The sequence below is a fragment of the Cyprinodon tularosa genome, unplaced genomic scaffold, assembly GCF_016077235.1.
Source record: "Cyprinodon tularosa strain WSP-4 unplaced genomic scaffold, ASM1607723v1 ctg776, whole genome shotgun sequence".
Taxonomy (NCBI): Eukaryota; Metazoa; Chordata; class Actinopteri; order Cyprinodontiformes; family Cyprinodontidae; genus Cyprinodon; species Cyprinodon tularosa.
In genome coordinates, this window is record NW_024039536.1 from 494,807 (window position 1) to 512,860 (window position 18,054).

Here is an 18,054-nt window from a genome sequence, read left to right on the forward strand (position 1 = left end):
CAAAAAATGCGTTATTTAGAATAGAAATGAGATGAACTTAAAGGGCTAAAAGTTAAACGTTCAGCAGCATTGATGCCCGATAATGTGCAATAGGTGCAGAGTTCGGTTTGTGGATCAAAGGTTCAACAGTCTGATGGCAGAGGGGAAGAAGCTGTTGCACAACCTGGTGGATCTGCAGCGGATGCTGCGGAACCTATTCCCAGAGGGTAGCAGGGACAACAGTCCATGGTGGGGGTGTGAGGGGTCTTTGATGATATTACGGGCTCGGGACACACAGCGCTGTGATGAAATGTCCTTAATGGAGGGAAGAGGAGCCCCAATGATTCCTTCCGCTGTCCTCACCACCCTCCTCACATTCTTCCAGTCGGAGGCTCTGCAGCCCCCACACCACAGAGAGAGACAGCTGGTCAGAACGCTCTCTATGGTGCTTCTGGAGAAGGTTGTGAGGATGGGCGGGGGCAGGCGGGCTCTCCTCATCCTCCGCAGGAAGTACAAGCGCTTCTGTGCCCTCTTCACTAGAGATGAAGTGTTTACAGTCCAGGTGAGGTTGTCCGTGATGTGCACCCCCAAGAACTTTTCTAGGGCCTGTTCCCATCTGAACGTTATGCCCTAACTGTCTGTGAATGCCTGGAACCCTGGACCAGCCTGTTGCTATTCTGATCGGTATACCTACCTGGTCGTTGGACTCCTGGACCTCTGAGCCTTCCTGTTCTGTTTCCCTGACCTGGCTCAGACTCCTGCAGGTTCTTCAGGGCTGCAGCATCTGGGACACTCTGAGCGGCACCCGCCTCATCCCGTTTGCAGCCCACCGGCTGGATCCTACAACTTTCTCTGGAGATTGACTGAACTGTTAAACCAGGTTAGTGACTCACATGGATACTCATCCTCTGATTATCATGATCACTAATCTGTGTTTTTCTACAACTACAGCTTCCAGTGATGGGTGGCGCCCCACCCTGGCCATTGATACCACAGATCCACAGCCCTCTCCTGTGTTAAGCAAATGCTTTGAATTCTCCCACTTTCTGTCTCACCTTGAATACTGGGCCCTTCTGTCCTGTTTCATGACAACGAGAAAAAACGGAAATCTGTTAGATAGATACGATTTAATTCAGCTTAGTGAAGTTCCCTTAATTCCTACAAAATATTCAAGTAAATTTTCTAATAGCATATTATTATTAACTGTATAAAATGCAGCACTGAACTCTAACAGGAAAAATACACATGCAAGTATATTATCTGAGGCCATGAAAATATCATTAGGGAATTTAGCCATAGCTGTTTCAGTGATATGAAGAGCTCTAAAACCAGATTACAATTTTTAAAAACCTTAATTGTGGCATGAGTGGTCAAATACTTGTTTAACAAATATTTCTCAAGAATTTTAGATAAAAAAGGAAGATTACATATAGGTTTATAATTGACCAAGTCATCTAGGTAAAGAGATGGTGTCTTAATTATAGGTTTAATTACAGCTACCTTAAAAGCCTGAGATACATATCTCTGTAACAGGTATAGGTTAATCACCTCTAAAATGGAGGAGGAAATTAGAGTGAATACTCCCTTCAATAAACTCGTTGGAACTGGGTCTAACATGAAAGTTTACGGCCTAGATGAAGATAGTAGTTTTGCACTTTTGAACTTTGAAAGTTTAACTGGATGAAAACAGTCTTAACCCAGTTCAGATTCTATAATGACCTTTCATAGATAAGCCAATCATATGTAGATGGATGTCAATTATTTTATCTTTATTGGAATTAATGTTATTATTAAAGAATACCATAAAATCATTGCTGCTAAAAACAAGGGGAATGAATGGCTCAACATAGCTATTGCCCTGGCTAAGTTTGGAAACTGTACTATAAAGAACTAGGATTATTTTTATTCTCCCCTATTAATGATGAGAAATATGCTGCTGTTGCTTTACGAAGGGTCATTTTATACACAAGAAAACAGTTTTTCCAGACTAGGTAGGATTCCTATAGTCATGTAGAGAGCAAATTTTCTTTTAAATTTCCTAACATTTTGCTTCAAAGTGTGTAGCCCTGCATTTAACCAGGAGCCAGCTTTCTGTTTTAAGTTCTTCTTCTCCAAATGGGCTACGTTGTCGAAGGCACCCTTCAGAAAACTAGCAACCCCATCAACAAAATCATCAACCTGTGAAGGCGAATAAACTAAATATTTGGCCTCTGCAGCACTGCTCAGTGACACAGAGGAGAGAGAAAGTAGAACAGATTATTTAAAATTTAGAGAATTGTTTTATTTTATTTATTTATGCATTAAAGAGGCAGGTTTACTACAGGAACCCCCTGGAGTCTTATCTAAATCAACTTCTACTTACAAGCTATAGATTTTTTATTTCCAATTTATATTTGAAATTTTAATTTTCAGTACTAAAAAAAATATTTTTAGTTGATATATAAATTTTATATATATATGTGCATGTGCATCTATCCCATTAAATCGCAAATATAGGTGTCACCATTCCATTAAATGGTTGTTATTAGTGATTATCAGTCCCATAGGAGGGCTTCAGATTGTGCCTCCTACCTACTAGTACGCTCAGTGGATTGTTATCTCCAAATGGATCCTAACCCTAAATCAATTTCTTTTTTGCCTGCAGAATTAATCTACTTATGTGTAATCATAGTTTTTGTACTTCTTCATGTATTGTTAAAAAATTATCTGCATGTAGCTTACACTAAACAAACCAAAATAAAAAAAAATCTTAGATCCTGTCAACCTCTTGGTTTTGAAACACAACATTAAATTTGGTATTGACTGAAACATTTTGTATGTCAGGACTCCAGTCTGTGTGTTTGTCTTTTGTGTTGTTCTCCCTTCCACCAGCAGGAGGCACCTGGTTCCGGTTCGCCTCTTCACACACCTGCTGCCGGTTACCTCATTAACGGAGTGCTCTTAAGCTGCTGATTGCCACTACCTCGACGCCAGAGTGTTTGCCAGTTTTTGGTACTCTAGCCAAGCCGAGTTTTCATTGAGTAAGACTGAGTTCTTGTCTCCCTGAGATTTAACTTTGTTTTTGTCTTTGCCTCTCGGCAGGAAGTCATCCTGCAAACTGGACCTTTTCGGACCTCCTCTCCCAGGAGGGATCAACTGAGTCTTAAACTGAGCGAGGGATTCATACAGGATGTTTGGATCCAGTCTCGTTTTGAGGAAGTTGAAATTACTCTCTGAGCAGGGGAATCATCTTCACCACGCCCCGTTCAAGTACAGTAGGAAATCTGAGAAGGAGAATCAGAAATACTCTGGAAAACCAACACACAGATTGGAGTCAAGGATCCTTCACTTCTCTGGAAACGTGAGTCAACAAACAGATCCTCTCCTTCAAGATCTATGAATCAAATTTACCACTGAGCCTGAACTAACAGTCTGTCTTCCCCTCGCCTTCCAGTTCCGGCTGAGCAGAGTACCGAGAGACTCTGCACCGAGCTAACCTCTTCAATAAAACCCGCTCAACTTTTTATCTGTGTCTCTCTGTTTGGTTTCACTGCATGTGGGTCCGAGCCTTAGATAAAATCATGACATTGTACTTCATCAAAAATAAAGTTTTATTTAAAGATGGTACATTTTATATTGAAATTAATTGAAATTTCTTTTTGTTTACAATTGTGTATACAAAATGAAAAAATAAAACCTGTCTAAATCTAAGTCTCTAAGTAAATGACGGAGATAAAAAGTAAAAGTCGGAAAAAGTTGGAAAAAAGGTAAAATGTTAAAAAGTACAGTTAAAAAAAATAATAAGCCTAGTTAACTATTATATTTAGGTTTATAAACCAAAAAATGAAGTACCAGTATTAGCAGTAATGTCTCTAAGGTTATGTTAATTTGTGTCTATATCGCTCTCAGAGTGTTTTTCATTAATTTCTTATAGAAGCAATTTTGTTATTTTTCTCAATATATTCGGGCAAGTTGGCATTTCTTGTTATTACATTAAAAATTAGGGATGCACGATATTGAGATTTTGGCCGATATCCGATATGCCGATATTTTAAAACTCATGTAGCCGATAACCGATATCGATACCGATGTTAAAGCTGGACAAAAATAAGTAGTCATTGAAAATAGCAATTTTGTTATCCATTTCTGATACTTTGAAAAATAATAAACTCAAATATATTTTCATATGCTGATATCAAATTGATTTTTAAAAACGCGGTATCGATCTATTTTACTTTCAAAATCTCGTGAAATTTCATCGTTCTGTTACAAACTCTCGTGATAATTTGCAAATTCTTGTGAGATTTTGTTAGTAAAATAGATCGATACCGCGTCATTATATCAACATATAAAAATATGGCAACATTTCGTGAATTTTCGGGGGATTTCGTAGCATAACGATGACATATAGCAATATTTCATTAGTAAAAGAGATTGATATGGTGTTTTTAAATGGCAATATATCAGCATATGAAGATATTGGGATATTTTAATGGATCAATATTTTTTCCCTCGTCTTTAGAAGTTTTTAAGTCTGTAAAAAAGAAGTTTTTGAGGAAGAAGAAGAAGTAGTATTTTTTAAATTTTTTTAGACTTTAGAAACTCAGAAGCTGATCAAATATCGGGTTAAATATCGGTGGGGTGGCCGATATTCAGTTTTAAGGCCGATACCGATAGGGGCCGATTATATCGTGCATCCCTAATTGACATTAATTTTTACCATCAAAATATCCATACTTTTTTTTTCATTTACAAATGTAATAAGGTCTTGTCCTGGATTCCAAAAACACTATTGGCTTGAAATTTAGATTTACAAAGTATTTCACTGAGTGCTCTATTAAATGGAGCCAAAGCAACAGTTATCAACAATAAGCTGGATATTATCGGGCATAACAAACCTAGACACAGTCCTAATCCATTATATGGGACTCATAACTAATAATAATGGACATTTAATAGTTGATGACATCTAAAAGGGCTGGAAAAACACATATTGTGAAAAAGACAGTAAGAGTAAGAAATAAAAAAGACAAGAGGAAAATTGCATTTATACTCTTTTAAAATGTCAGTTTTTCCATTATTATCAAGCTGTTGTTTTGTTTTTTGTCTCTGAGGGTCCCATGCCTGCATTCAGGCCCCACATTTCTTAAATCCGTCACTATTGCAAGTTTGGAGTCGCACTGTCTCTCAAAAAAATCATGAACGCCCCTGAATGTTGCAGCCATGAGGACATCTCTGCAAAATGTTCCTACTGAACTCAACGATGCGTTTGCATCCGGCGATGACAGGTGAATATTCGCGCGCTCGTGCCACGCATGCACCGCTGGAGCGCGCCGCCCTCCTGCCGCCGGGAGGAGCAGAGAAGAGGAGAGAGGAGAGGAGAGGAGAGGAGCAGACCAGAGTGATGCTGCATAGGGGAAGCGGTGGGTGATTTCTGCAGCTTCAATTATAATTCATTGTAATATAACCCGCAAAGTTTCCATTCTATAAGAGAGGAAAATCCCGCACTGGAAAACCAAGCGACTCAGAAATGTGGCGGTGTGAGCGCCGCTGACTGTAAGGAAAAGAAACGCTCCGGAGTCAATGTTCGTGACTGTCTAAACAGGGAGACGGACAAGGCAGAGGAGAGGAAAGCAGAAGACAAACAGGTCATCTTCTCCAGATGTGGAGGTAAGTGCAGATGTTCTGTTTGTAGGAGCGGGTATAACTAATAAACACGTGGTTGCTCAGCTCAGATAATACTACCTGCAACCTTATTCTGCCTCTCATCGTCTCTGCGTGTCCAGTTGGAGACGGAGTGCCAACTTTCTGCGGCTCAGGCTGCAGTCTGACTGTTTCCGTCTGCAGCGCGTTGGACGCAGCAGGCGTCGGACAGAAGCGCACCCAGTGTCTGTTTATTAACGACAAATAAACAGGAGACTAGCCAGGGATATGCTCATGGAGGTATCCCATATCTGACACAAACCTGATGACTCACTGGTAACAGAAGGTCCCACTTTGTATGCTGCGTGGAAATGACTTTAAAAGTAGACATTTATGTATAAATCCTTTAAATAAAGCAAGCTTGTCAGTCTTAATTGCTCATAAAGTGTATAAAATGAAAAAAACAAAACAAAAAACATCTTGCCCAACATTGACTTTCAGGGCACAGTTATTAGAAGTTGGATGTAATTTGGCTGAAGATAATAGCAACTGATCTGAGCAAAGGCTCCAAAGTGCAAAAGTTCTGTTATGCCTTGAATTTTTTTTTTTTTAACATTATTAACCCCAGATTTCGTTAACTTTAGATTAAGGTAGCATTATTTACACGATTTTGTTTCGTCAGAATAAAAAGCTGTTTTCAAGAATTTTCCCACAATTTCACATTTAAAATTTTGATTTAGACTCTGACTGGTTCATTCTATGGATACATAACAGGGCTGTATCTGCAGAAACAATACCAAGGTTTCTCCATCACAATGTTTAGCTACTTTTTCCCCACAGCATGTGGCTGTCCCTGTTACGGTTTGTGTTTCTTCTGTGTCTTGTAAACCTTATCTCTTTTTGCTTGATTTTGATAAAATCTTACATTTGCTGCTCTAAGTAAAGATCCTCTTGCCAATCCATAAATCCATCAAACTTTTTTTTTTTTTCCATGAATCAATAATTGCATGATTCTTCCCAGCATATTTCAGTGTAGCCAGTGGCTAAGCTGAATTTTGTCCTGAAATTCAGGACACTACATCGGCCCTTTGACTGACATTTGGGCTCCTTCTTCCAGGGCTCTTTCCAGCACATTTTAGCAGAAAGGTTGGTTACACTAAAAGTTGTCAAAATTACACTGAAATTAGGCCAATAAACTGACTTTTATTGAGCGTAATGACCGCTGAAACTCAATTAAATTAAAGTTAGTTTATTTAAATAGCTCCAATTCATGTCATCTTAAGGCACTTTCCAGTTCACCAGATCATCCAGTCAAATTGATTCAGAGTTTTCTATGTAAGAAAAACCTTCTGATTGCATCGACTCATTGACTCTTCAGCAATCCCTCACACTAAGAATGCTTGTAGTGACTGTGGAGAGGAAAAACTCCCTTTTAATCAGGAAGAAACTTCCAGAAGAACCAGGCTCAGTGTGAGCGGCCATCTGCTGAGGTCGACTGTGTTTTTAAACACAAGTGCCTCCTTATTTTCAAATATTTTTGAGAAGACTCAATGAAAACATGAACCCCGCCCCCTTCAGACCCTATCATGACTTACCCTGAGTGCTTGCAGGTAGGTAAACACATGCACCACTGCCTCAGCATAGTTCCTGCTTCGAAAACAGGGGTTAGGGGACCATGCTAAAGGCTCAGAAGGATGCCCAAACAGCTGTTCTGCAAAGCTGGACCAACCGATGGTCTGTTTTATTTGTTTTTTTTTTTCTTTAGCAGTGTGTAGTCCCTTTACCATGGGTGCATGTGGATCAGCATGTCTCTTGGTCAATAGTTTGTAAATAAGGGGAGATACTGACTTTGTCTCCAACATGGAGAAAAGATAAAAAAGAAATAGGAGTGGGCTTAAGGAAGATTTTTATACAGTATTTAAACCAAGAGAGGCTAGGAAAAGTTTTTCATCTTCACCCGTTAACTGGTCCCATCACATCTGAGGGGCAGACATTTGTGGTGCCCTTCAAGCTTTAAGCCTGATCTTGCCACAGTAAGGCTACTCTTTTCCATTACAATTATTTTAAATGACAGAGCAGATCAAGGGTTAAAGGACAGCATCTGATTTAATGTGTGCCTTTCTACAGTAAGTGTTTTGGTGTGCCCAGTTAACAGGTTAAATGCTAAATGTGTATAAACCCTTTACAATTTTGGCAAATTACTGCTTTGAGCGGGTATGTTTCTCAACAAACAATATGTCTTAGAATCTCCATAATCCAGTTAACAATTTATTCCAATAATCAATTAATATGATTATTTATACAGGTTATTTATAATTCTGAAAACAGTATATGTGTGTTGACGCGTGCTAGAATGAAACTGGAGGCATCTCTGAATGGAAGCATTGTCCATAGAATCGCCACAGAATTGCATCATCTGCCAGAGCTCCTCACGTCCTGTGGTGCAGATGTCAGCTCCATGGCCCGTCTGAAAGGCCTGTAGCAAAACAGCAGCTCATTACAAGTGCAGCAACCCTGGCTGCTTCTGGCAGGAGGCTGTTGGCTCATTAGGGGTCACTGCAGGGCGAGACTCACACTATGAGCCTCTGCTTGTTACCAGAGCGCGCAGCCAAACCTCCGCTTCTCCGGAATGAATTCAGTCTTGCCGACAGATGAGCATGATGGGTCATTAGACTCTGTCTGTGGACAGAGTTGAGTTTATTTCATTTTGATTTCCCGTAATATGTTAAAGGAAATTAATCTGTGGTTAAATCTTAGAGTCTGACATGTAGAAGGTAGGACGCTTCCTCAGTGTTGCACTGTTTAAATTACTTGGCAGCATTTCTTATATTTGCCTGGTGCGGTCCCCAAAGCTTAGCAGGAAATTTCTGAAATTACAGATAACACAGTTAATATTGTGATTGTCGCTCTCTGACTCAGAGGTGTGTTACAAGAAAAATCTGAAGTGAGACAGCAGAGAAGACAGCGCCGACCCGCAACCCACATCCATCTCAAAATAGCTCCCAGAATTGTGCTGCGCATGGTTCTATAACATTCCCATCTATCAGTTCAACATAGCTTAGATTCCTGAAGCCTGTTCTTTCTCCTGGACCTTTTTCATTTTGTCTTAAATTCCTAATGTAGGGATACCCTTTGCTTTTTTCTCTCTCTTTTTTAATGTGCAGTCTGACTGCTGTGTCATTATTTATGTTAAGTCAAATGTAATCCTTACTCGCATGAATCTAGAATGTTTTCATTAGTAGTAGTGATACACATTTACTAGTTGCTCATGCAACTGGAAATCGTAGGTTTAATTTAAACAGGACATGAAAAACAGCCAGAGTTACAACATTGATCAGTGCTGACCCACACATGAGAAACAAAAAAAACAAAGGAGCCTTAAAGGAAATTGTAAGGTTTTAGAATGTATTGTATATTTTATAGAATTTATCACTATTTTCAGTCTATTAAATGTAGAGCTGAATCAATTAATCATTATGATCGTGATTAATCGATTATTGAAATAATCGTCAACTAATTAAGTAATCGATTAATCGTAAATTAGAGTATATAGTAGGGGTGTAAATCACATCCATCATGGCAATTCGATTCAGTATCGATTTCCTGAGCCAACGATTCGATTATGTTCGATACTCAAGAATACACCACGATACGATTCGATTAATCGGTTCTTTTTTTTTTTTAAACACCCTACAGGCTAGACAATGTTTCAAATTTGAAATAAATCAATTTAAGCTGTAATATCGTTATGCATTTTTTTTTTAGAAACAACAGCAAATAACAGAAGTATAAAAGTTGCACTCCACCTATTCCTATTAAAACCTCATTCACTGAAAAATAATAATACCCCTGCGTTACAGATTCTGAAAGGCGTTGCATCAAAAAATACTGCACAAAATCATTGTAATGAGTGCAATTCAATACCTCGGCTGCAGAGTGTCGACGACTCGACGTCCCCGCCCCCTCCGCAGACACTCCGCTGCAACTCTCCCAAATTGTAGCTCACCACAGACAGTGCCGCAGACAGGAGGCCGGCTTGTTTTGTTTTTATGACCCAAATTGTGACCTGCTAGAAGAGCAAGGTGCACGAGAACGATGGAACCCAGAGGACTCCGCCAGGGTGGAACAGTGGAGGATCGCGAGACGAGACAAACACAAAAAACCTCTTTCCACTGGCTGCCAGGATCCAGGGCATGAACCAAGGCTAAAACTGAACAGACAGACTAACAGGAAACAAATAATGATCTGGCACTGAATGCTCAGGCTGAACTGAATATAAACCACAGGAAACAGGTGAGAACAATAAATAATAATTGAGGCAGGGAGGGAAAAATACAGGTGAAAGGAATGACTAATTAAGGGAGAGCAAACAGGCCAGATCATGACATTTCTACCTGGATCTCCGCTCTTTTTGGCCCTCATGTCCCTCTGTCGTCGGACTAACTCGCCCCCACTTCTCTACGCCTCGGCCGTATCTAGACCCACAGCGTATAGCACAGACCTTCAATATTGAGCATAATTTAAAAATGTCTGTGTCAAGCTTACTGCAACACACTGCTGTAAGAGTATAACCAGGAAGCGAGGTAGGAGGGCAAAATAGGTTTAGCGCCACCGCAGCACGGGAGGGAGAATTACGCCCAGGAGCAAATGGATAAAAATAGACCGGAGGGAAAAAAATACATGAATCGATTCTCTTGCGGACGTGTCGATCAGTGACGTGCGGTCAGGGGAGGCAGGTGAGGCAGTGCCTCACCAGCCATCATGGAAAGAAAGAAAATATATAATCATAAAGTAATTTAAATTGTTATATTCATCCGGTGGTTTGTACTAAAAAATATTCATTTTTCATGTAGCTTCACCAATTTCGATTTTTATTTGTTCAAAATCGCTGAATTTTCTTATTTTCCCATTCAAATGCTTGGAAGCGATGCCGGTGAGGCAGCAGCGAGCTCTGCCTCACCTTGGATTGCGCAACCCCTGGCTCTGCGCTGGCTGCAAAGCGGAGAGAGCATGTTGCTGTACGGCGTCAATAAAATGGTTTAAACAAATGTAATATGTGAACTTATTTCTAATAATTTGGCTTATGTATATAATGTACAGAGCTTTTTGTCACCAACTGTGTTTGTGTAACGTGTTTCGTGTAATGAGCGATTATAAACGGCAGAGAACAAGTTCGAGGTGAGGCAGGCAGTTCTCTTGCCTCATGGCAGGGGGTGCTCAAGAGACTGAAAACATAAGGCAGGAACAGGACGGATCAAGGAAGGCTTTCTTCCCTGGCAGTGATCTCCATTGAGACAGAGAGACTTTTAAAACTGAAGGAAGATAAGGAGGACTTCTATTCATTTATAAGTAAAGGTAAGACAGTAATAACATTTATTTTGTTTTGTTTTTTAAGGAAATGTGTGTTTTGTGAGCTACAGTTTGTATGTGTAAGGATGCAGAAGTGAAACATAACCTGTAAACTGCTGTCAATCTATGCATCTATTTGCAAATCTGATTCTGATGACGTCAGTGCCTCACCAGCTATGAACCTCACCGCACGTCACTGGTGTCGATGCATCGGATCGTCGGTTGTTGGATAGATGCATCGATACAAAATGATTATTATTTACACCCCTAGTATACAGAATTGAAAAAATTACTTTAGCTGACAGAGCAACGCACTTAGAGCGAAACTATACCAACATTGTAAAAAAATATATAGGGCTGCCACTAACTTTTGTTTTGCAATTCAGTCAATTGTGTTGATAATTTTTCCGATAAAACGATTTCAAATCAGATGGCCAAAGGTTCCTTAAAGAAGATTTTTTGCTAAATTAAACCAGGTAAATCTGTAATGTTTCCACTTGAGAAGGTCTGGATAGAGCATATTGACAATTTTTTTTTCTCTTAAAGGAAAAGTCCGGTCATTTTCAGAATTCAAACTACTTTAAAATGAAATTATTACATACTTTTCAATAAATGATTTAATGATTTATTGAAAGTGATTTAATTAATAGTAATTTTCATGTGAATGTGCTTTACTGGAGGCATCCATGTTTGTCAAAGAACACTACTGCCACCTACTGGTTTGTGACGTCACGGTGCGGTATCGGCTGTTGATCAAGTCCCAGTGCTGTATCTGGTGTTTGTCACAACGCGCTATTATCCAAGTCATCTCGAAAACATTCTTCTTCAAAATGTTGGCTTCATATGACATGTTTTTTCTCTGGCCAGAAGTTGAATGGCAAATCCTCTCTTTTCACATTGGTAAACCAATTGAAGATGTCAGGAGTGAGGTGTTACTATATTTGGGCAAATATGGACTCAGTGATCACAACGGAAATACTTATTTTAATTTTTTTACTGATTAACACTAAGTTCATTAAATCACAGTGAATGTATTAGTTTTAATTATAGATAATGATCCATTGATCATTCCTTGCTGACCGGACTTTTCCTTTAAATGCAAAATGTTTACATATTTTTATACAATTTTGACATAATTATTGCTCTAAGTGGGTCTCTCTGTCAGCTCAAGGAATGTTTTAGTCTCTACACTCCAGTTCACGATTAATCGATTACCAAAATAGTTGACAATTATTTCTATAATTGATTAATCATGATTCATCAAATTAATTGTTTCAGCCCTAAAAATATATATAAATATTTTGCATTTAAGATTAAAAACACTTTTTCACCTGTCAGTACGCTCTATCCAAGAAAAGTTTGTTTTTCATTTGGTTTACTTATGTAAAAAAATCTTCTTTAAGGAATCTTTTGCTATCCGATTAGTAAAAATAATTGACAGATTATTTGTTAGTTGCAGCTCTAATTAAATGATTCTTCTGTTTTATTGTTTAGTGAATCTCTTTATTTAATTAAATTACTGAAGAATAATATACAGTATGCTGTACGTTTTCTTTGTCCTTTTGTTTTCAGCAATAAATTAATCATACAGTTTTAAAGCCCACGATTTTAATCATCTTCTGCGCTCTAGAAAAGGACAAATTAAATGTACTTAACTATGTGATGTGAACTGTTTCCAATAAACTTATTTAAATAGAGGCAAAGGTTACATAGTTACTTTAACATAAGGAAAGCTACAGCGTTTAATAATAAAAGTGATTTACTGACAGAAATGTAATGTTATACATAATTATGTTATTATCATCTACGAACTGAAAGTCTCAAACTTTACTTTTATGTTACCTTGGAAATTGTCTTTTACAAATACAGAGGAATGGGTCATTTATAGAGGCAGATATCTTTGCGCGATTATAGCACAGAGCTGACAAACTAGTGACAAAGTTTATTCGCTATCTTAGGTCTACAGTGAGGAAAATAAATATTTGAACACCCTGCTGTTTTGCAAGTTCTCCCACTTAGAAATCATGGAGGGGTCTGAAACTGTCATCGTTGGTCCATATCCACTGTGAGAGACATAAACTATAAAAAAATCCAGAAATCACAATGTATGATTTTTTTTAACTTTATTTGTAGTATACACCTGCAAATGAGTATTTAAACACCTGAGAAAATCAAGGTTAATATTTGGTACAGAGGTCAAACGTTTTCTGTAGTTTTGTACCAGATTTTCACACACTGCAGGAGGGATTTTGGCCCACTCCTTTACACAGATCCTCTCTAGATTAGTCAGGTTTATGGGCTGTCACTGAGAAACAAAGAGTTTGATCTCCCTCCTAAGATGCTCTATTGGGTTTAGGTCTGGAGACTGGTTTGGCCACAGCAGAACGTTGATATGCTTCAGACAGAGCCAGTCCATGGTTATCCTGGCTGTGTGCTTTGGGTCTTTGTCATGTTGGACCAATCGTCAATCCTTTTACTAAGGGAAGGAGGTTGTTCCCCAAAATCTTGCAATCCATGGCCCCAGTAATCCTTTCCTTAATAAAGTGCAGGCGCCATTCCCATGTGCAGAAACCCCCCCCCAAAGCATAATGCTACCATCCCCATGCTTCACAGTAGAGATGGTGTTCTTGGAATGGTACTCATCATTCTTCTTCCTCCAAAGGCTTAATGGAATGATGACCAGAAAGTTTTTCAAAAAAGTTAAGAAACACTGAACTTTCTCAATTAAAAATGTTTGCAGAAAGTTCTACTTTGGTCTCATCTGACCATGACTTTCTCCTATGACTCCTCTGGATCATGCAAATGGTCATTGGCAAACTTAAAACGGGCCTTGACATGTGCTGGTTTAAGCAGGGGAACCTTCAGTGCCATGCCTGATTTTAAACCATGACATCTTAGTGTATTACCAACAGTAACCTTGGAAACAGTGGTCTCAGCTCTTCCCAGGTCATTGACAAGCTCCTCCTGTGTAGTTCTGGGTGTATTTCTCACCTTTCTTAGGATCTTTGAGATCCCACAAGGTGAGATCTTGCATGGAGCCCCAGGCTGAGGGAGATTGATAGCTTCCTCTATTTTCTAATGATTGTTCCAACGGTGAAACTTTTTTCACCCAGTTGCTTAGCCATATCCCTGCAGCCCTTTCCAGCCTTGTGGAGGTGTTCAATTTAGTCTCTAGTGTCTTTGGAAGGCTCTTTGGTCTTGGCCATGGTAGTAGCTGGATACTTACCGATTGTATGGGGTGGAAAGGCATCTTTATGCAGCCAACGGCCTCAAACAGATCCATCTAATTTACTATAATATATTGAGTGGAGTGGACATCTTGAAGGCAGACTAACAGGCCTCAGAGGATCAGAATGCTAGCTGACAGACAGGTTTTCAAATACTTATTTGCAGCTGTATCATACCAATAAATAGTTAAAAAAACATACATTGTTATTTCTCGATTTCTTTTTAGATTATGTCTCTCACAGTGGACATGAACCTACGACTATTTCAGACCCGTCCATGAATTCTAAGTGGGTGAAGTTGCAAAATAGCAGGGTGTTCAAATACTTATTTTACTCACAGTATATAAAATCTATACCCTGCACAGACTAATAAAATGCTATAAAATGATCTATGTAAACAAACCTTGTTATCATATCATATCAGAGGTGATGAGGAGGTTGTGGAAGCCATGATGGCCTCTGTGTTGTTGGAGGGGGAGAAGCGGTTCGGTAACGGTTCATGTCGCTGCAGTCTAACCATTACATGTCGCTGAATATCACACACTGTAGCTTTAAAATAAAGACAAATTAAGAATACTCAATTCAGCATTACAGACTCAATGTATACATTTTTGCTGTGAATAATAGCATGGACTTTCCAATAGAACCAATATGAGAATTAGTTATTAATCCAACTTATATATATTTACTAAATGAAAATATGACTAACAAACCAATCTTACCATATGTAAGGAATAAGCTCAAAGATAATACATTTGTACTAATAGGAATGAGAGGATCTGAAATAATGAAGGATCATCGATGGTGTTAAAACCAATGATTACTTGTGAGAATTTGTCAGGTGTTAGTTAAACTTTGAGCAAACTATTTTGATGGCTATTTATGATTTCTGGCATAGAGAGATTTTATATCCCATCCATTCCAGTGATTCTTATCCAGTTCCAACTAACAGAGTAGCTCTGAGTTAAAGTCAGCTCTGGCTTCCTGGTTCTAAGGCTCAGCCTGTGGGCAGCAGAGCAGACCAGCTCTTTACTTCTTTCTCTCTGAAAGAGTCTCAATGACCTGCCTGGGTTTCCAATAAGGAATAAAAGGGGTTACAACACGAGTCTTCTCAACAGACTTGGATGTTTGGAGCAAACGAGTTTGGATCCCAATCAGAACCCCCCTAAGTTTAATAAATGAAGAGTTACTGGCTCAATTCAGTGATGGGAAGTTGCCCGATTTAAAAGGTATCACAATTACAGACTCTTTAGAAATCAAAAAGAAAATTTCCTCGTCCATAAGAAATAAAAAAAGGATTCAGGAGAAACGGCAGAGAAAAAGTCTAAGTTCTCACTTTGAGCAGTCATGCTTGAACAGTTGATGTGACTGGAGCTTGATGGCATGGAGGGTGAAACTTACACATCTCTCTTCTCTTTGCGGATCTTATTCCGTTGCTGAAATGTCATGTCCAGATGTCCAGCTTTTTAAAGTTCACTGACTTCCTGGAACCTTCCACCATATCTCAGGTTGTGTCTGGTAATGAGTTAGAGATGTTTTTGTAGATATCCCCAACCTAATTAATTATATCAAAAATGGAAATCTTTTCCTTCAAGAAACATCCATGGTTATTGTACTCATAAAAACATTTAGAGAAAATCTATAAGACTGTCCCTTCAACAACAGACACATTCAGAATCGTTCAAAGATTTAGATCTTGGATCATTAAAAATTCACAGAACATTAGGACATTTTTAAAATTAGGTGAAATCTTTAGTCCAGCTTTGTCAAGGAAAAAACAGATAAAGAAAAAACAGTTTACACAATGATCTTATACCATCAGTGTAATCATCTAGGGGTACATATATAATATAATGTTAGTAGACAGTATACTTTTGTTATGAAATATTAGTTGATTTTTGGTGATTTTTGCATTATGTTATCCTTAAACTGCTACAGCATCAAAACTTCTATTGATTAGACTCCTCTTTAGAAAGGCTAAACAAACTCAAAGCTGTAAAAATGAGATAACTTAAAAAGATAATGTGTGCGGCTGTTTTTTCAGAGATATTAAAACTTTTGATTGTGCTAATTTGGATTTTAGGGTACAATCATTCTAATTAATAATCCTCCTGCCACAGTGGTTTAGTGGCCAAAAAGATAAGTTCAGGATCGATAAACAATTAAGTAAAATTCGAACTTACAATTATAGTAGTGATAACAGTGCTGATTGATAACATGGGATTTTTATAAGCATATTTATGATTTTGAAACTATAACAACTTGTGCTACGTTCAGACCACACGCTCTGGAAGCAGCAAAAAAGCTTCTGCTGCTTCATTTTCGATGCTCGTTCACATTGGGGTCAGATGCGCGTCAGGAGCAGCTTTGATGCTCCTGAAGTGCGTTCAGTAAAGTGTGTACAGATGCGTCTGATGCTTCTGCTGCTCCGGTTTTCAATGGCAGAGAGCAGCTTTGCTATTTTTGCTGTTATAAGTGGGTAAAAAGTAGTTTTCATTCTTCATCTGAAGTGCAAACATCTTCTTTGCAGTCAGTTCATCCAGATTAAGATCCTGCCTTCAAATATTGTTTCACTGCCGGAGCCGCTCAGACCCTCGTACACCGGCGGTGCTCTGTCCCTGGGAATCCCGTTCAACGGCAGCTTCTGGCCCGGTCGCCTCTTCAGGGTTTTCCGCTAATGTTTGCGGCGGCTAGAAGATGGTTTTCATGTAGGTAATCCAAACTTCAAGCACCAGAAAAATAATATTTAACAAATTTTACCGGCAGGTTTCGACATTTTAAGTTAATTTAGGTGTTAATAAACTGTTTCAGGGGAGTGATCATAGCGATCTGCATCAGCAGTGCTGTGTCTGTCTCCCTGCCAGCTCCAAGATCAAGTTCTCTGATTGGTTGATGTGCCGTGTCGAGCAACAATTTTTCCAACTCGAGCAGCTGTTGGTTTTGCAGTGCGTCCCGTGCGTCAGATGCTCAGAAGATCGTAAGGCACTGCTCCTGGTGTCTGCACACCAGGAGCAGTGCCTTTGCATGTATACTAGCTGCTTCTGCTGCCTTTAGCATGTGCGGTCTGAACATAGCATTATCTCTCATGCTTTATGTGCAATTACCATTCACTGTATAACTATGACTACTCACAGCATGAAGGCTTGATGGCTTGTAAAGGAAATTCTAAATTAGCCTAAACAAGTGTGTAAGGTCCTCTAAGCTTTCCAAAAATTACAGCAATCAGCTTCAGAAATTTGATTTGTCTTTAAAATGTTTTTTTCCTAAGTCTATCAGTCTTCCATACATTTTCTGATTTCCAGTCAGTAACACAACGAGGATGGTGCCTATATCCAGCATCCAATGAGTAAGAGGTGAGGTGAGCCATGCATAGGTCAGCTGTCCACCACCAGATAAACATGCACACTTCCAACTGAGGCTAATTTAGATTCCTCAATCAGTCCAATGAGTGTTAATGTGCTGTAGAAAGAAACCAGAATATTCTGAGATACAGGCACATGCACAGCCTTCAAAGTCTAAACTCAGAAACGCTGTAGAAGGGATTTGAACCCAAGAATGTCTGTCTGTGAGACAACAGTGCCTTCAGTCATGAGCTATTATACTGATGCTTGGTGAGAATAACAAAACAAGACGGGCATTCTGGGCTTGGTCACTGATCACTCCGTAGTACAAACAGCTGCTAACAGCGGCTCTTTGGAGCTTCGTCTCCACTTTGTCTCACAACCTCATTATATAAATCTTTTTAGGTTTGATGAAGCCGTATCACACATTCATCTCATTTAGCTCCAAAATAAAACACCTGCAATTTTTAAGATAAAACCTTTAAAATGATTAAGTTTTAAATTTAAGGATTAACGCTACAGGAAATTATTATAGT

At 38.9% G+C, this 18,054-nt stretch overlaps 1 long non-coding RNA gene across 2 annotated transcripts in view; it reads left to right on the top strand.

Moving 5' to 3' along the window:
• The first annotated feature begins 5,292 nt into the window (after positions 1-5,292).
• LOC119773668 overlaps positions 5,293-18,054 on the top strand; it is a 143,993-nt gene continuing 131,231 nt past the window's right edge. Inside the window, exon 1 of one of the 2 annotated variants that reach the window (XR_005279443.1) lies at positions 5,293-5,628. This is a non-coding gene — a long non-coding RNA (uncharacterized LOC119773668). The remainder of the gene's footprint in view (positions 5,629-18,054) is intronic. The other variant, XR_005279442.1, reaches the window with a different exon arrangement.